Raw genomic sequence first — 20,852 nt, 5'->3', positions numbered from 1 at the left:
TTTAATTCCATAAACACCAACAGTGAATAATACAGGATACTAAGAAAGTGCTTTCTTATGATACTTAGAACCAGAGCTGTGAAAGCACTTCCTGACTCCCTCCTTTCTGGTTATCCATCATAATTAGCACCCATGTGAAAATAAAAACAACAAAAGTCCTTTTTTTTTTTTACCCCTGTGAAAAAGTTTGGAGATTCCTAAAAATATTAAAATGAACTTACTCTATGATCTAGCAATTCCTCTCCCAGTCATCTATTTAAAGAACACAAAAGCATTTATTAGAAAAGTCCTACACTTGGTGTTTTTCTGCTCTCCTCTCCCGGCTCAACTAGGAATACCAAAAGAAATCACCTGGGACCACAGTAAGACAGGACTAGAAGGACTTTAGGAACCCACCAAGTCACCGGGGAGTGCAAACACCTGTGGCTCATGGACAGAGAGGAGCCTAAGGAGAGATTAAGCGGCTGGTAACAGTCTGGCAGTTTACCAGTTGAGGCACCACCTCCAGTCTGTTTCACCAACAGAAAAGTTCTACACTTAACTGCACATATTACAGTGCACAAAGACCGGGTTCAAGCCCCTGGTCCCCACCTGCAAGGGGAAGCTTCATGAGTGGTGAGGCAGGGCTACAGGTGTCTCTCTCTCTCTCTCTAAATCTCCCTCTCTCTATCTCCACCTCCCCTCTCAGTTTCATTCTTTCTATCTCCAATAATAAATAAATAAATAAAAATATTTTTTAAACTATGATATTAAAATATTATATGTTAAAAAATTAAGAAAAAGCTCGGGAGTCGGGCTGTAGCGCAGCGGGTTAAGCGCAGGTGGCGCAAAGCACAAGGACTGGCATAAGGATCCCAGTTCGAACCCCGGCTCCCCACCTGCAGGGGAGTCGCTTCACAGGCGGTGAAGCAGGTCTGCAGGTGTCTATCTTTCTCTCCTCCTCTCTGTCTTCCCCTCCTCTCTCCATTTCTCTCTGTCCTATCCAACAATGACAACAACAATAATAACTACAACAATAAAAAACAAGGGCAACAAAAGGGAATAAATAAATAAAATAAATATTAAAAAAAAGAAAAAGCTCTACACATACCCATGTTCATGGCAGTGCTATCTGTAAACAACCCAAGTGTCTAACAACAAACGAATGGCTAAAGAAGTTGTGGTATATATGCACAATGGAATGCTACACAGCTATAAGAAAGAAGAATATATTCTCCTTCACTACAATATGGATGGAACTAGAGGAAATCATGCTGAGCAAAAGAAGCCAGAAGAAGGATGAATACCAAATGATCTCATTCACAGATGGACTCTAAGTAACAAATGAAAAAAAAAAAAAGAATACTGGGTGAATCCTCACTAGTCTGTGTTCTGTCACAGTAGAATTAGAAACTCAGAAGGGGGGAAGGAGGAGCACTAGGGGAGGCTAGGAAACCAAAACCTGATAGCAGAACAGAGGATAGCTTGCCTGGGGGTGAAATATACTGATATCGGGGGAAAATGTGGAAATGTATCCTTGTGACAATAATAATCCTGTAAAACAGCATTTCCTCAATAAAGTGATACTAGAGTTGGAATAGATCATTTTTTTTCCAACTAGCCAAACGTTAATTTCATATTTCATTCAATTTCCCAACTATGCTCTAAGTATTGCAATAAGAGCAAAATTTCTAATAGCAGGACAAAAATATATAGTTATAGTTACAGGGAATTTTATTTTCTGAAGTGGATGATTTAAGAGTATAAAGATAGTAGGCACACACATAGTAGACTTAAATAACTTCTTGTTAATCTGACAATTTGTTTTCAACCTGGAGGCCTGTGGAGAAAGACGCTGATCTCTCACAAATAAGGAACTGCTACCAACAAGAATGCTTTGGGGTCTGGGGTGCAAGATATAGCTCACCTGGTATAACACACAGGTGTTACCATGTCTTGACACTACATGGGAGTAACATGGATGGCAATAAGGAATTTTTAAAATTTATTTATTGGGGGATTAATTATTTACAGTCAATAGTAAAATACAATAATTTGTACATGCATAACATCTCCCAGTTTTCTACATAACAATACAACCCTTACTAGGTCCTCCTCTGCTATCATGTTCCAGGTCCTGAACACTCCCCCAAACCCCAGAGCCTTTTACACCTACTTCTGCTTAGAGTTTTCCCTTCTTATCTTGTTTTTCAACTTCTTTCTATGAGTGAGATCATTCCATATTCAACCTTTTGTTTCTGACTTATCTCACTTGACGTAATTTGCAACAAGGGATTTCTATGAATGACGGAGTCGTTCTGTATTGGTTCTCCTCTCTGTCTCTTTGTCTTTCTAAATAATTATAATAGCAATAATAATAATAGCATTTTTAATAGGCTCAGGAGGCACCAGAGACAACAGGAGGACACCTTAGCATTATTACATATGTATGAGATCTTGAGTCCATTTCCTGGTACTAATACTAAGCAAGAAAAATGCTAAGGACTGGGAGATATCCTACCTGGTAGTGCTTTCACACATTACCATGCATGAGGACCCAGGTTCAAGCCCACCACATAGGAACAACTGTGTGGTGAAACTTCATGAGCAGTAGAGCAGTGCTATGGGCTATGGTATCTTTCCTTCTATCTCTGCCCTGCTCTCCCTCTCTGTTTCATTCATCCTCTCTTTTACCTGCTAAAAGGAGGGGGAGAAGGAAAAGAAGAAATAGTCCTTCAAGATCAGTGTGATCATGCATGTGCAAAGCCCCAGAAAAAAAAATTTAGCAGAGAAAAAAAAGAAAGAAAGAAAGAAAGAAAGAAAGAAAGAAAGAAAGAAAGAAAGAAAGAAAGAAAGAAATCTATTTAGGTTGCAACTTAACATGGGATCACCCTCTTTCTGTACTAACACCCAACATTCCTTGACCTTTCATTTTTGTTAAGCTTTGTAGATTTACTTTCTACCACATCTAAATCACTAGAAGTCAAACTGAACAGTTAAACCCTCTGACCTCCAGAAGAGCAAATAACTGAAGTATAAAGTAATAATTGATCAATGCTTTAGAGTTATACTACACATTTGATTCAGCTGAGTAACATTAAAAAAAAATTCACTATTCTCATCCCACACGGCACAAGTCATGCCCCAGTATTAGTTGTTTTAAGAACTCTGTTCAGTTGGTTTAAATATGCAGGCAGAATTAAAAAATCACTACTTTTGGTAAAGCCTTTCTACTTCTTTTTAAATAGGAAAGAGTCCTTCAAAGAGTTATCTATATTTAAGATAGTTTTCTGAATTTGGAGAATAATCTTTTGATAATTAACTATTTCAATCCAGGGAGTGGCAAGATTTTTTTGTAAAAAAAAAATTGAATAGCAGAACATCTCGGGTGATAAAATCATAACATCTCTGTCACAACTGCTCAACTTAGGTGGCCACCATCATAGTGACTTAGTGCTATCACTATAGGTGATTGTAGCATGAAAAGCCACAGGGAAATCATGAGGTATATCGGTGAGACAAAAATTGGAACATGTGAAATATTTCAATAAAGCTTTATTTACAAAATTAGGGAGGATATGGGACTTGGCCTTCCAGCAGTTGACTGTAGTTTGCCAATAATTCTTTCAATAATCCTACTTTATAGCTTAAAAATATTCAAATATCTAGTGCAAAATCATGGATTAAATAGCCACTATATGTGATTTTTTAAAAAAATGGACAAATAATAATAACCAAAGCTATGACCACTGTGTTTTTGATGAGACTGCTATCCTCAAGGATGCTGGTTATTACTTAATTCCATTAAACTTTATCCAGACTAGTTAATATAACTTTTTCAGCCATCCTATAGGATATGAAGTGCTAATACAGAAAAATCCCTTGAACTACTACTACTAGAAAAGAATTGTTTAATTGTTTTCATAGAGAGTACTATGGTCAAGGGTAGGCAATGCTTGCCATATGTAGAGCCATTTTTCTTTCTACTAGAGATATTACCAATCAATTATAACTGAGCCTGGTTGTGACCTTGCATTATTTCTTAATATTGCTCTAGGCAGTCACCACAAATCAGAGTTATCAGACAAGATGATATCTTATGTGATGTTCTGAGCACAATGGAAGATGTGTTTGCAGCTCTGACAACAAGCAGGAAATTATTCTTCTCTCCAAGGGTATACATGTCCTTATCACCACAATGAGGGGTGCACAGCTCATCACAGGAACACAGAACTAAAACACAGAGTTTGTGCTAGAGAGACACAGAACTGCAGTGAATCACAGATTATACAAAGCAGGTAGTCAAGCAGGTAGTCAGCATCTCGCAAAGAATGTTTAGAAGAAAGCAAAGATTCTCATAGATTTCAACTGATACAAATGTTACTATTAAAAGACTTTGATTTGAGCTAATGGGGACAACATAATGGTTGTGCAAAAAAAAAAAACAAAAAACCATGCCTGAGGCTCTGGGACCCAGGCTCAATCCCTCAAACTACCATAACATTAAGCTCAGCAATGCTCTGGTAAAAAAAAAAAAAAAAAAAAATTAAAAAAAAAGACCTTGATCTGAACCAATGCAAAAGGTATTAGAACTTCCTTGCAATTTATACTGTATTGTTGGAAAATGATGACATATCTGGGGGTCCGGCGGTAGAGCACTGTAGGTTAAGCGCAAATAATATGAAGCGCAAGGACACGCGAAAGGATTCTAGTGCGAACACTGGATCCCACACTGGCAAAGGCGTCGCTTCACAAGCTGTGAAGCAGGTCTGCAGGTATCTTTTTCTCCCTCTATTTACCCTCCCCTCTCAATTTCTCTTTATCCTATCCAAAAAAAAATGCAAAAATAGCCACAGTAGCAGTGGATTCGTAGTGCAGACACTGAGCCCCAGTGATAACCCTGGAGGCAAAAAAAAAAAAAAAAGTATGACAAGTTTTTGTGTTTTCCTATGCAAAAATAAGTCATGAATTTTCTGAGAACCCATAATAAAATAAATCCTGAAGCAGAGCTTTGGGGGAAGTTACTCTGCAACTAGGGAAATGTGGCATCTTTAAAGTTACGCTGATGAACCGGAACTTTTTCTTTAACCACACTTAAGAGCAGTACATGGTGCCATCAGCTGAGCAAACTTGGTTCTCCTCTATGTGATCGCTCATCCTCCAACATCCTAGACTATTTGACTGAGATAGTGAACTTTGGGAATCTTCCAAAAAAGCAAAATCCAAAGCTATAAGGCTGCTAAGGTCTAAGGTTTAGAATTTGCACAAAGGAAAATTTCTAAGAGATGGGAAATTAGATACTCCCTGTACCAGGATACTCCCAGAATATAAGGGTCCTGTTTCTCAATTTCTCCCTTATGGTGGAGTTGTAGTTTTCTATTCATTCACAAGTTCTAAGTCCTTCTAATTATTATGTACAGATAGCAGGACAAATAGTCTCTCTGAGACTTATCAGGATTCTGATGCTCAGAGTGGCCAAAATATATAATAGTGGTCTAATAAAATTCTGTCACAACTGAAGCTTATTTCTGTCTAAAAATGCTACATATTCAATGCCTTTTATATTTGATTTTGTAGTACCCTATTACTAAAAAAATTAAAAAAGGAACTTAAATATCATTTAATTTCATTGTAAGCAAGATTGCCAATTCAGTAAAAAAAAAAGTCTTTTATTTCATTAAAATAATAGATTGTGAAAAAATTACTATTTTTTAAAATTAATAGTAATTTTTAAAATTACTATTACCCTTGAGAAAAAAATTACTATTTTCTACAACTATGCCAGTTTCTTCTTTGAAAAGTGTAATGCAATGCTTTTTAGTAACTGGAGCTTTATTAACTGAGTATAATTAAGAAGGAGGAAAATTAGGTAGGCAACATGATTCATTCCCTGATTTCCTAGAGAGAAACAGGACAGTTAAACATCTTGTTCAAGGTCATAAAGTATCAAATGGCAAAACTGATATTATAAGACAAAACCTTCCATTCTCCAAATGTTATTTTCCCCTATTTCTCTTTTAGCATACTAGTTCTTTGTCTATGGTCCTTGCTGCTCTAACATAATGAAGTATTAGCAAACATTTTCAGTAAAGAGTCAGATAATATGTATTTTAGACTTGTCAGTCCACTGAGCATCCTATAATGTGTACTTGACTCTACATTTGTAGCATAAAAGCAGGCATTGCTAATAATGCATTTTATTTAATTTTTAGATTTGTTTCCATTTATTCATTTTATGAGAGTACACATGTGTATGAGAGAGAGGAGAACTGAGAAAGTGAAACCTGTTTTGGCATATGCAGTGCCAGGTATCAACCTGCGAGTCCTATGCTCTACAGTCTGAACTACTACTTCCCAAGCTGACACAATACATGTTTTAATAAGCATGGTTGTGTTCTAATATTTTTTTATGGTTTTTATATTTATTTATTTTCCCTTTTGTTGCCTTGTTGTTTTATTATTGTTGTTGTTATTGATGTCATCATTGTTAGATAGGACAGAGAGAAATGGAGAGAGGAGGGGAAGACTGAGAGGGGGAGAGAAAGACAGACACCTGCAGACCTGCTTCACTGCCTGTGAAGCGACTCCCCTGCAGGTGGGGAGCCGGGGGCTCGAACCAGGATTCTTACTCTGGTCCTTGAGCTTTGTGCCACATGCGCTTAACCCACTGCGCTACCACCCGACTCCCGTGTTCTAATATTTTATCCTACCACCTCTCCAGATTCAAAGGAGGTCTCGAAACTTTACATCAGGCTCAACCTGACGCTGTTGACTGGCTATGGAAGAAGGGCAAACGCTAGAAGAAGAAGAACCAGGAAGCAGGCCCAGTTTGGCCCATGGCTATAATTTACCAACCCTTCTGCTTGATTTAAAGCTCAAACAATTAAAAGTCTCATTCCCCACCCCTTCTTGCACTCATGCATTTGCATGTCTCTATTATGAATACAATTTATCATCCCTTTACTTTATATTTGAATATGTATTATGAGCTGAATTATGCACTATCTCCAGAAAGAGAGAGAGACAGAGAGAGAGAGAGAGAGAGAGAACTCATATATTAAAAGTCCTAACTATAGATGCTGAAATTGTGGCTTTATTTAGAAACAGGGTCTTTACAGAGGTAATCAAGTTAAAATGTGGTCATTAGAGTGAGCTCCACTTTAATACAATAGGTGTCCTTACTTAAAAAAAAAAAAAGGGAGGGAGTTGGGCTGTAGCGCAGCGGGCTAAGCACAGGTGGCGCAAAGCACAAGGACCGGCATAAGGATCCCGGTTCGAACCCCAGCTCCCCACCTGCAGGGGAATCCCTTCACAGGCGGTGAAGCAGGTCTACAGGTGTCTATCTTTCTCTCCTCCTCTCTGTCTTCCCCTCCCTCTCTCCATTTCTCTCTGTCCTATCCAACAATGACAACAACAACAATAATAACTACAACAATAAAACAACAAGGGCAACGAAAGGGAATAAAAAAAGGGAGAGAATTTGAAGACAAAACTACATATAGGAATGATAACATGTGGGTATGAATATGAAGAAGGTCATCTAGCAGCTAGGAGAGAGGAGGCTAAGAACACATCCTCCCTCTCATGGTGCTCATTATTCAGGGACCCAGCTGGACTTTGACTTCAGACTTTAAGCTTCTGGAACGTGTTTCTATTGGTTTAAGCCCCCTAGTATGTGGTGAAGTGGTACAGCAGCTCTGCTAGACTAATAAACCATGTGATTTGCTTGCCTAGTGATGCATTGCTAAAAGTAACAATGTGCCAATCCCCACTCTAGGCTTAAAGAAACTTCACCCTTTTCTATTGGTTCTCCTCCATATTTATAAGAAAACTATGCCCGAAAACTATCTTGCTGACAAGTCAGTATGTAAAATACTTGAAGCAGAGCCACACTGACTAAACCCGATCTCCTGCTGACTTACAGATACACATAATAAATTATTTTTCTAAGCCTCTGATTGGTAGGATACATAGTTATAGAGCAGTAGCTGACTGGCTCAAGGATTTTTTGTTTTTCTCTACAGTAAAATTAGTAAAGATTGAATGCTTGAATGGGTTAAAAGACAACTTGCCTATTTTAGTGTCTCATTTTATCAGCTAAGCTATTTCTTCCTACCACCACCATCCCAGTTTTTTTTTTCAGTTACACTTGACAAATAAAGCCATATACATTTAAGTTATACAAAATAATGATACGATAATATGTATATGTATCTTAGAAAATACAGTCATAGTGGGCTGGGGAGATAGAGAAATACAATCATAGTGGGCTGGGGAGATAGCATAATTTATATAAAAAGACATTCATGCCTGAAGTTCCAAGGTCCCAGGCTCAATTCCCAGCACAACCATAAGCCAGAGCTGAGCAGTGCTCTGGTCTTTCTCTCAGTATCTCTATTATTAAAACAAATAAATAATTGAAAGAAAGAAATACACTCATAAAGAGATGTTACTGTGGGTAAATGAATCTAATTCATCTAAAACACAATTATAATTTTTTAAACAGCTGTAAAGTTGATTGCTAAAGACTTTGTTACTCTAGTTGCTCAACCTTTTTGGTATTCCTTTCCAATCAGCAGGATGAGTTCAGAGTAATGGCTACATTTATCTCCCAAGGTTACCATACTATTAGTACTACAAATTGATTGGCTGAAAACATCAAAATGTATTATCTCCAGTACAGAAAGTTTGATTTTTAAAATCAATGTTACCTGAAATCTGAAATGCAGGTGAGTCCAAGTTATTGTCTGAGGAGATGATGTCATGGCTGCATAAAGGACCAGAAAGCTGGATCAGGGAAGAGAGTAGCACCCAAATATGGGAAAGGTATATAGATAACCCCACCAATGTGTCCTGGATCTCCTTTCCCCAGAGCCCCACCCCACTAGGGAAAGAGAGAGGCAGGCTAGGTGTATGGATTGACCTATCAATGCCCATGTTCAGTAGGGAAGCAATTACAGAAGCCAGGCGTTCCACCTTCTGCATCCCACAATGACCTTGGGTCCATACTCTCAGAGGGTTAAAGAATAGGAAAGCTTTCAGGGGAGGGGAGGGGATACGGAGTTCTGGTGGTAGAGATTATGTGGAGTTGTACCCCTCTTATCCTATGATTTTGTCAATGTTTCCTTTTTTAAAAAGTTTTTTTAATATTTATTTATTTATCCCTTTTGTTGCCCTTGTTTCATTGTTGTAGTTATTATTGATGTCATTGTTGTTGGATAGGACAGAGAGAAATGGAGAGAGGAGGGGAAGACAGAGAGGGAGAGAGAAAGAGAGACACCTGCAGACCTGCTTCACCACCTGTGAAGTGACTCCCCTGCAGGTGGGGAGCCAGGGGCTCGAACCTTACGCCAGTCCTTGCGCTTTGCGCCACCTGCGCTTAAACCGCTGCGCTACCACCTGACTCCCTAATGTTTCCTTTTTATAAATAAAATTAAATTTAAAAATCAAGGTGGCAAGAGGTTCATACTTTTTTCCCCAGAATCTTTTTGAAGACTCCCTTCATGGGTCTTTGAATTTCTGGAGTATGCTTGCATTCCTTGGTATTTAATGACTATCTACAACAGTGCTCCTATCTCTCCTGTCTTCACAAAACTTTCTTTCCGTATATATTTCTCTGCTCTCCTAACAGTATCAATTATATAAATCTAAGTCTCCACCCCATACACATACATATTTCTCACCGTAGTTTGACCTCATTTTTTCTCAACTAATTCTGGCTACCATTAGTCCCCACCCTACCTTTTGTTTTCTTTTCCAAAAGAGGCATATTGTGAGCTTCCCTGGACAGATGACCCCCACCAATGCATCCTGGAGCTCCGCTTCCCAGAGCCCCAACCTACTAGGGAAAGACAGGGGCAGGCTGGGAGTATGGATTGACCAGTCAATGCCCATGTTCTATGGGGAAATAATTACAGAAACCAGATGTTCTACCTTCTGCACCCTACAATGACCTTGGGTCTATACTCCCAGGGGGATAAAGAATAGGAAAGCTATCAGGGGAGGGGAGGGGATGGGATATGGAGATCTGGTGGTGGGAATTGTGTGGAGCTGTACCCCTCTTATCCTACGGTTTTGTTAATGTCTCCTTTTTAAAATAAATAAAATAATTTTTTTTTAATCTGGATGCCAAAGACTTATTGTCCCTACATGGTAATTATCATGTTTTGTCACAACCTTTCCTTAAAAATTAAGCACTGTGACTCCACTGGGAAAGAATAACTGGTAGTTTATTCTTGCTTTCTCCTAGACTGTAACCTATGAGCTTTTTGTCACTGCTTATTTAAATATGTGTCCTTTGGCTATATTAGTAAGTATAACAGCTTCTCTGAATTCCTTGAGCCCTTCAGCAAATAATTGAGAATAATCTTGGAGACCCTCAAATACTTAACTATTTGTTCATGTATACTTGGATTGAAAATGTATGATGGTGATAAATTAATTCCCTGTTGAGGGTATGTATGATCATTGTGTCTTTCCCCTTCTCTGCTGCATATTATGTATTCTAAAAGTTTCTTAAGCCTATCTGTGAGTAAGTCACTGAAATTGGTGAGACTCTGAGCTATGCCTCCAGTTTCAATCAACTAAATTTACCACCAAATTGATCCAGAGAAAAGGGTCCAGGTGATGAAAATATGTGTAAGTCCTTTGTTTTTAGGGTGTATGTGATGAATTCAGTTCATGATCAGATGACTGCATTGTATAGTTTTTATTTATAAATAAGATAGCTCAACCCCCACACCTATGGACATCTAATCTTTGATAAAGGGGCCCAAAGTATTAAATAAGATATCTCTAATAGGAGAGTCTAAATGTACTTAAGGATTAGAGAGATTAAAGAAGAACCTAACTTTATGGCACAAAGTAGGTGCTGATTAATTGCTGAATGAACTTTGAAATAATAAATGAGTTTAATGCACTTATTAAGTTTTCTTCTTGACTGAACTGTAACAAAATGAATGACAGGAGCAGGTGATGATGCATTTGGTTACATGTATACACTACCATGCACAAAGACTCAAGTTCAAGTCCCTGCTTCACACTTGTAAGGTGAAAGCTTTATGGGTAGTGAAGTAAGTACTACATGTGTCTCACTCTCTCTCTCTCTCTCTCTCTTTCTCTCTCCCTCTCTCTCTCTCTTTCTCCCTCCCAACTCTCAAATTTTCCCTGTCAAATAAATGGAGAAAAAAAAAAGAAGAAAGAGAAAATGGCTGCTTACAGTGGTGGATTTGTTGCACAGTCACCAAGTCCCAGCAATAATGCTAGTGGAAGAAAAGAAAAAAAGAAAGAGAGAGTGAGTGAAAGAAGAGAGGAAGAAAGAAAAAAATAGAATAGAATGGGATAGGATAGGATAGGATAGGGAAAAGAATAGTATAGAGTAGAAAGGGATGAATAAGAAAAGAATAAACAGCATGATGGTTATGCAAAGACTCTGTTGTCTGAGGCTCTAAAGTCCCAGGTTCAATCCCCCACACCACCATAAACCAGAACTAAGCAGTGTTCTGATTTCTTCTTCTTCTTCTTCTAGCATTTGCCCTTCTTCCGTAGCCAGTTAATGGCTTTGAAAGTGACTGGGATCCATGTGGATTCAGTCGGCTAGGAAGGATCGTCAGTTTCCCCAATGAATGGGTACTCATGGGATGCACCACGGGAAGGTCGATCCAATGCATCCCAAGTGTTCTGATTAAAATATAAAACAACAACGGGATCTAGTCTCTCTAGGTCATCACCTTCCCTATCTCTCAAGGAGAATTTTGCATTTCCCAAGTTTGTTTTTTTTATTTCTCAGGTTTATTGTGATGGTGCAGAATCAGAACAGAGGAATGGATAGAAGAGTTATATGGAGGGGGGTCAAGATGGAGACCTGAAAGCAGCAAGGAGACAAACTGTCCCCCAAAATTGATGCACATATTGGGAATTCTAAGCAGAAACAAGATGTTCAGGCCTATAGGAGATAAACTATAAAGGAGGGGTCAAAAAGGAACCAAAGTGGAAAATTATAAATAACCTATAGGCCAGAATAAAGGAGTCTACAGAACAAAGGAAGGAAGCAAAACCACCAGAGAGACCAGAAGCAACTAGCTGAGTCACTATATTAGATAGAGCTATATATAAATTACATCAAATGACATAAATCATAGTGAGATCTTATATGATACAGAAAATCCTAACAATGGGACTTTCAAAGTCAACCAAATTTCCAAATAACTTGGTTATAATAATATCTATTGCCTTCTTAAACCCTAAAAGAGCAGGAAACCTCCCTATTTCTTTATAAAACTCATATTTTCCCCAGTCTTGGAACCTCTGGGGCATGGCTCCTCAACAGGCTTCTCTCCACCCATACCAACTGATACTGCATCTGCTGATCTCAACCAATGCAACCAATACCACCTCCACATGTTTCACTTCAGACTGTGTACACAGAAGACAGGCCTGTGATGTCAACCCTTCAGTTCCAGTACCCTAGTGAGACCATTCCTAGCTCATAGGACTCTTTAATTCCATTTCTGGTGGTGTACTTCCTAATAAAGCCCCAACACCTAGATATGAACTAGGGCCCAAGAGTCAGATCACATGTACATATGTATCCTTAAGTTAGGGAAAAATATATACCTTAAAGCAAAAGTACACAATAGATTTCAGTGACCTAATAAGTGCAACAAGCAAGTAGAAAGACCTATAAAAGATAGCATGAAATATTTAATCAGATAGTTTCAACTTAGACCTAGATATTCTCCCCCACTTACTTCCTATTTCACTTCCCTCAATCACTCCAAGGCTAACATTGTCAGACAACGTAAGGATTAAAAAAGCTGGATAAGGGCAAGAGACTGGCATACTTTAATGATGGCTCTTTGCCTTACTACCTACCAGGCCACCTCATCTCCCAACCCCTAGTCAGGGAATCCTGGGATTCCCATACAGATATGATGGGCCTAGACCTCTAATAGATTCCTCTCTCCACTGTTACTGGTCATCTCCATCAGTAACAACATAATGGAACCCTTTGTGAGCTCCTATAGGACCTAGCCCTCCATGTGGATCAACAATGGTAGGGACTGCCCCATTGTCAGAAGGGAGGTTGGATCAAAATTATCTACCACTCAAAGAAGATGGATCTGGCAATGCATACAGTGTAGAACATTCCTAGCTATGACCACAGAATGAGAGCTCAGACCTACAGGGATGCAGAGGTTACACAGACTCCTTCACTGAATATAGGCCCCAGATTAAATCAATGGGGCCTATATTACAGTTAATGGTTACTTAACTACAGTAATTAGTTACTTTCCCCATATTTGGGAGCTACTCTCTTCCCTGATCCAGCTTTCTAGTCCTATTTCCAACTCTGACACCATAACCCAAGATAATACCTTTGGCCCACCTACATGTTAACTGTCAGGCTTAGGCAAAAATTAGTGAAGTCATGGGACCCTTGGAATATACCTAAAATAGACCTACTTTTTTCCAAAATGGAGACCCCAAATCTTACCTGTTATATTCTTGTCTTTAGGTTCCAGATTGTTAAACAATTTGTTCTTCTTTATATCATTTTTTAAAATATTTATTTATTTATTTATTTATGCCCTTTTGTTGCCCTTATTGTAGTTATTATTGTTGTTGTTATTAATGTCATTGTTGTTGATGTCATTGTTGTTGGATAGGACAGAGAGAAATGGAGAGAGGAGGGGAAGACAGAGAGGGGGAAAGAAAGATAGACACCTGCAGACCTGCTTCACCGCCTGTGAAGCGACTCCGCTGCCAGGTGGGGAGCCTGGGGCTGGAACCAGGATCCTTACTCCAGTCCTTGCGCTTTCACCATGTGTGCTTAAATCACTGTACTAACGCCTGACTCCCTATTCTTTATATCTTAAGGCTTTTTCAGCTACCAAGTTACAGATGCTACCATGTCACCAACCTGACTCCCTGGGCAGACAACCTCACCAATGTACCCTGGAACCCCATCTCTCTGGAGCCCTACCCCACTAGGTAAAGAGAGAGATAGGCTGGGAGTATGGATCAACCTACCAATGCCCATGTTCAGTGGAGAAGCAATTACAGAAGCCAGGCTTTCCACCTTCTGCATCCCATAATGATTCTGGGTACATATTCCCAGAGATAAAGAATAGGAAAGCTTCCAGTAGAAAGGATGGGATATGGAACTGTGATGGTGGGAAAGATGTGGACTTTGACCCCTTTTATTCTATGGTTTAGTTGATATTTTCTAAATAACTTAAATAAAAAATAAAAATAAAGTAAACACATGTATCATTAAAAAAAATTATATAAGTTGGAGAATAAGTGTTTCAGGAAAACTGAGAGAGTGGTCTGGCAGCCACTGTAGTAGAGGATGAAAGATAAAGAGAGAAATATTAAGAAGGTTGTATCCTCTTCATAGTATTTAGGATTCATAAGTAAATACATGAGTAACTTCAAATGGTTTGTTGCCCAATTTATTTAAAAATTTTAGTTGAGAGTAATGCTATAGAAAATTGCTTGAAGAATAGTCTTTTCATTTCTCCTTAGATTAGGCCAGCTCAGATAATAGAAAACTCCATATGCTTATATTTGTCTTGCAAATATAAGAAATTATTTCTCCATGTTCCATTTGAGCTTCATATTACTAACTTATATTCAGGGAATAATAGTCTCAAAAATGTACTTGTACTTGGGAACACTTTTTTTTTTCCAGTTTGATCTCATACTAAAGAAATTTCAAAAATTTAGGTTTCCTTAAAGATCCAATATATTGGGGACTAGACAGGGCTGTCCACTGTCACCGTTACTGTTCAACATAGTATTGGAAGTTCTTGCCATAACAATCAGGCAAGAGAAAGAAATCAAAGGAATACAGATTGGAAGGGAAGAAGTCAAGCTCTTACTATTTGCAAATGATATGATTGTATGCATAGAAAAACCTAAAGAATCCAGCAGAAAACTACTGGAAGTTATTAGGCAATATAGCAAGGTATCAGGCTAAAAAATCAATGTACAAAAATCAGTGGCATTTCTTTATGCAAACACTAAATCTGAAGAACAAGACATCCAGAAATCACTCCCATTTACTGTTTCAGCAAAATCAATCAAGTAGCTAGGAATAAAGTTGACCAAAGAAGTGAAAGACTTGTATGCTGAAAACTATGAGTCGCTACTGAAGGAAATAAAAACTGATACCAAGAAATGGAAAGATATCCCATGCTCATGGATTGGAAGAATCAATATCATCAAAATGAATATTCTCCCTAGAGCCATATACAAATTTAATGCAATACCCATCAAAGTTCCACCAAGCTTCTTTAAGAGAATAGAACAAACACTACAATCATTTATCTGGAACATGAAATCACCTAGAATTGCCAAAAGTATCTTAAGGAAAAGAAACAGAAATGGAGGCATCACACTCCCAGACCTTAAACTATATTATAAAGTCATCATCATCAAAACAGCATGGTACTGGAACGAAAATAGGCACACAGACCAGTGGAACAGAATTGAAAGCCCAGAAATAAATCCCTACACCTATGTACATCTAATCTTTGATAAAGGGGCTCAAAGCATTAAATGGAAAACAGAGTCTCTCTTCAATAAATGGTGCTGGGAAAACTGGGTTGTAACATGCAGAAGAATAAAATTGAACCACTTTATCTCACCAGAAACAAAAATCAACTCCACATGGATCAAAGACCTAGATGCCAGACCAGAAACAATCAAATACTTAGAGGAAAACATTGGTAAAACACTTTCCCACCTAAACCTCAAGGGCATCTTTGATGAATCAAACCCAATTGCAAGGAAGACTAAAGCAGAAACAAACCAATGGTACTACATCAAATTGAAAAGCTTCTGCACATCCAAAGAAACTATTAAACAAACAGAAAGACCCCTCACAGAATGGGATAAGATCTTCACATGCCAGACATCAGACAAAAAACTAATCACCAAAATATATAAAGAGCTCAGCAAACTTAGCACCAAAAAAGCAAATGACCCTATCCAAAAATGGGCAGAGGATATGAACAAAATGTTCACTACAGAGGAGATCCAAAAGGCTAACAAACATATGAAAAACTGCTCTAGGTCACTGATTGTCAGAGAAATGCAAATTAAGACAACACTAAGATACCACCTCACTCCTGTAAGAATGGCATACATCAAAAAGGACAGCAGCAACAAATGCTGGAGAGGTTGTGGTGACAGAGGAACCCTTTTACATTGCTGGTGGGAATGTAAATTGGTACAGCCTCTGTGGAGAGCAGTCTGGAAAACTCTCACAAGGCTAGACATGGACCTTCCATATGATCCAGTAATTCCTCTCCTGGGGTTATACCCCAAGGACACCATAACACCCAACCAAAAAGAGGTGTGTACTCCTATGTTCATAGCGGCACAATTCATAATAGCTAAAACCTGGAAGCAAAAACTGGTGCCCAACACCAGTTGAGTGGCTGAGAAAGCTGTGGTATATATACACAATGGAATACTATGCAGCTGTCAAGAACAATGAGCCCACCCTCTCTGACCCATCTTGGTCAGAGCTAGAAGGAATTATGTTAAGTGAGCTAAGTCAGAAAGATAAAGATGAGTATAGGATGATCCCACTCATCAACAGAAGTTGAGGAAGAAGATCTGAAAGGGAAACTAAAAGCAGGACCTGACCAAATTGTAAGTAGGGCACCAAAGTAAAAACCCTGTGGTGATGGGTAGACATGCAGCTTCCTGGGCCACTGGGGGGTGGGAATGGGTGGGAGGGAGGGGTCACAGTCTTTTGGTGGTAGGAATGGTGTTTATGTACACTCCTAGTAAAATGTAGTCATATAAATCACTAGTTAATTAATACGAGAGGGGGAAAATCAATTCTATGTCTCAAAGTTTTTCAGAACACAAACTGAATCTTTTTAATGTATAGGCTGTGTAATTGTTATGCAGACTCTCTCAAAAGCCTAGACCAAGTAGATCAGAAGCAACCAATAGCACAGCTATATACAAGATACTGGATACTGTACAGCAAACCCTAACAAAAGGATTTTTCAAAGTTAACCCAATTACCAAATAATATGATGATAACATTATCAATTGTCTTTTTGAACCCTAAGACAGCAGGAACCTCACATCTCCATTATAGATCCTCTACTTCCCCTAGTCCTAGAACCATTGTATACTTTGTACACTTTCCAGTATGCCTCTCCCAATCCATATCAAATAATATTGCATCTGCCGATCACAACCTAACCAACACAACGATTGCCACCTCAACATGCTTCACTTCAGACTGTGTCCAGAGACTTCACGTGTGGAATGACAACCCTTCAGCTTCATTACTCGGGTGAGACCTTTCCTTTCATAGTATATTCTAATTCCATCTCAGGTGGTTCACTTTCTAACAAAGTCCCAAAACCTAGATATACACCAGTTTCTGAGAGAGAGAGCATATGTTCACACGTATCCGCAAACTACTGCAAAGTATATACCTGAAAGCAGAAGTACACTAGAGTTTGCAGTGAGTACCCCCCTAACACTTCCTCTCCACTATTCCAAGCTTTGGGTCCATGATTGCTCAACCATTTGTTTGGCTCCTTATGTTAACTCTCTTTTCAGTCACCAGGTTCCAGATGTCATCAGGATGCCGGCCAGGCTTCCCTGGACTGAAGACCCCACCAATGTGTCCTGGAGCTCCGCTTCCCCAGAGACCCACCCTACGAGGGAAAGAGAGAGGCTGACTGGGAGTATGGACCGACCAGTCAACGCCCATGTTCAGGGGGGAAGCAATTACAGAAGCCAGACCTTCTACCTTCTGTAACCCACAATGACCCTGGGTCCATGCTCCAAGAGGGATAGAGAATGGGAAAGCTATCAGGGGAGGAGGTGGGATATGGAGATTGGGTGGTGGGAATTATGTGGAACTGTACTCCTCCTACCCTATGGTTTTGTTAATTAATCCTTTCTTAAATAAAAGAAAAATAAAGAATAAAAAAATAAAAATAAAAAGATCCAATATATTCTCCCTTTGCACAATTATAAGCATGTGATTTTTAGAGTCAAATTCATAGTTAAGCTTGTGTAATGAACACTAAGGTTTTTGTTTCAATGCTGGGGAACAAACACAGGGTCTCTCATATAAACAATATGAAAGAGCCACCCCTAGCCTAACTTTTATTCCATTAATATTATTTTTAAATAGAGGGAAACACTAAAACATTGCTCCAGTACCCATGGAGATCTACCATCTTTCATACCTAATGCTTTTCTTGGTGCTCACCTGTGGTATCTGAAATTGTATGAATGATCTCATGTACTGGAAGACATTTTTCCCTACTTGCTGAGTCATGTCTCTAAGTGACATTCCCCCACACACTAAGTTTTATTTATTTGCATTTGACCTATGTTCTTCATCTTTTTATGATAAAAACAGGTCATTGACAGTAGTTGATTCTAAGACCACCAGAACAGGAAGCTTTTGATAACGTGACTGAGAAAGAGAGAGAGAGAGAGAGAATATTGGGGTGCATATAAATGGGGGTAGTCTTAAGACAAGTAAAAATAAATCAACATAAATTTAAGATCTATAGTAGACCAAGGCCAACAAGAATGGAGCAGTATACTAGAGCTTCCAGAGTCATGCCTAAATTAAAGATGCTTCTTAAACAAATTGATCCAGAGTAAAGGGTCCATCCAGGTGATGGCAGTATGTGTAGTCCTTTGTTTTTAGGGTGTATGTGGTGAATTCAGTTCATGTTCAGATGATTGCAGTGTCTAGTTCTTATTTTTTAAAAAAAGAGAGCTCCAATAGGAAAGACTAAATGTACTTAAGGATTAGAGAGATTAAAGCAGCTAGGGGTGAAAAGTTTGCCTCTGAACAAGCTAGAAGGTTAGGTTAAGTGCAATGAAGAGTTCCCATAATTTTATTTCTGAAATTATTATATCCTAGAACTCGATTTTAAAAAGAAAGTACTTGAACCATTATTGACATCTGATGGCAATACAATGAGTCTCCTTCTGAAGATCTCTTGATTGGTTTCATAAAGTAAATCTAACAAGTCTGTATTATTGTCCATAACTATATGTAAACAAAATGAACAGATCTACCTAAATTTAGTCAAATAAACTAACAATAAAACACACTGAATCACATCCAAGAAGAATTTTAGAAGCCATCTTACTCTATTTCTTTGTTTTATAGGTTTGAAACTCAAAATCACAAATGATCAGAATCATATCGTGCTTCTAACAGAAAAGAGATGAGGTCTCTGGATTCCAGTCAAGCTCCTTGTTCTGTGAGAACAGCATTAGTTTATGGTGCAAAACACAACCCAAGGCAAGCAAGAGAAATCATTTTTGAAGCTATTTTTTGGAGCAAAAACACAAAAGAGTCATAGCTCTACCTTTCCTCATACCATATTACAATTCATATTTACATTTTGAAGCATAAATTATCTTGATTTTAACATTTCTAGTTTTCAAATTCGAGTGTAATTTGCATATTTCATAAAATTTACAGCAACTTTATTGAGCATATGTGTTGACAATATAGGCAAATGTCATCTTATGACTTGTTACTAGGTCTTTCTTTATGAATCTCCTCTGTATTTTTTATGACTCAAGATTGAAACCTCCTTAGACTGACATTTCTATATTCCCACTAAGGTTTCCTTAGCTCCTTTAAATTCAGAAACATAATCTCCAACTATAAATCTTCCTCAGCAGGATAAGCATACTTTATAATCTTTTGGCAACTTACTTTCTCCTTTTAGTTTCTTCCATCCCAAGATATTTGCAGAAAATCTTGTTTTCCAAAGAAAGCTACAAAATACAACCAAAAGTGAAGTAAGTCTAGGATCATTATTAATCCTTGCTTTGTTTGATTTGGAAATGTTCTCTCCCCCCCCCCCCCCTCTCTCTCACACACACACACACACACAAAATAAAAACACAATATCTATCATCATCTCAGAACACCATTCTAGGCCTTTTTTGTTTGTTTGTTTGTTTTTCCCCCAGAAAGAAAGAAAGGCAGAAAGAGGGGCCAGGCAGTGGTGCATCTGGTTAAGCATGCATATTACATTACACAAAGTTCAAGCATTAGTCCATACCTGCAGAGAGAAAACTTTATAAGTCGTGAAGCAGGGTTGTTTGTGTTCGTAACTTAAATAATTGGATTTCATTATTTTCCCTTATTCTCTGACATTTTTCACTAAAAAAAAAAAAAAAAGACACTAGTGCAGTGATGTTACTTCTTTTATAACATCTTTCCAGAATGTCAGAAGTTTGTCCCACCAAATACAGTAATTTCTTTTCATAGTCATGCTTGATTTTTTTCTTGTTAACCTCTTATGATGATTACTGCATGGTATATTAAAATAGATATGCACATCACTTAAAAATATTTCTCATCTTTCCAAAAGCCATTACCTGCCGCTTAAGGTTTCGACATTGAATGGTAATGGCCTATAATATAAAATCATTCATGTTCACAGACCGCTCCAAGTAGACCAGAGGCAATTTTTTTTAAACCCAGCAACTTTTCTTCACTAAAACACAGTGCATCTATCACGCTCTACCTTGATTTTGGGAGTTACAGTTTCTATATTCTTAAGCAAGTTCCTAAGCATTTATCCTTATACAGATATAGATTCAATTTCCTAGTTAACTGATTATGCAATATGGAAGGAGTGTGGGGATTCAAGATGCTTTGTTTTGCCACTGGTTGATTTTCCTCCTCATTACAACTATAGAGGGGCTGGGTAGACAATATAATGGTCATGCAAATGACTTTCATGCCTGAGGCTCTGAGCTCCCAGGTTCAATACTCAGCACCACCATAAGCCTTTCGCACTGCAGATGGGGAGCCGGGGCTCAAACCCAGGTCTTTACAT

The 20,852-nt window shown here is 38.3% G+C and overlaps 1 long non-coding RNA gene across 2 annotated transcripts in view; it reads right to left on the bottom strand.

The window, feature by feature from the left end:
• LOC132538724 (uncharacterized) overlaps window positions 1-20,852 on the bottom strand; it is a 233,778-nt gene that overhangs the window by 187,066 nt on the left and 25,860 nt on the right. For both annotated transcript variants that reach the window (XR_009550080.1, XR_009550081.1), the window contains exon 2: window positions 19,718-19,779. This is a non-coding gene — a long non-coding RNA (uncharacterized LOC132538724). The remainder of the gene's footprint in view (window positions 1-19,717; window positions 19,780-20,852) is intronic.

Source organism: Erinaceus europaeus, chromosome 5, assembly GCF_950295315.1.
Source record: "Erinaceus europaeus chromosome 5, mEriEur2.1, whole genome shotgun sequence".
Taxonomy (NCBI): Eukaryota; Metazoa; Chordata; class Mammalia; order Eulipotyphla; family Erinaceidae; genus Erinaceus; species Erinaceus europaeus.
Note: the sequence above shows the minus strand (reverse complement) of the source record. Positions and strands in the feature narration are given on the sequence as shown.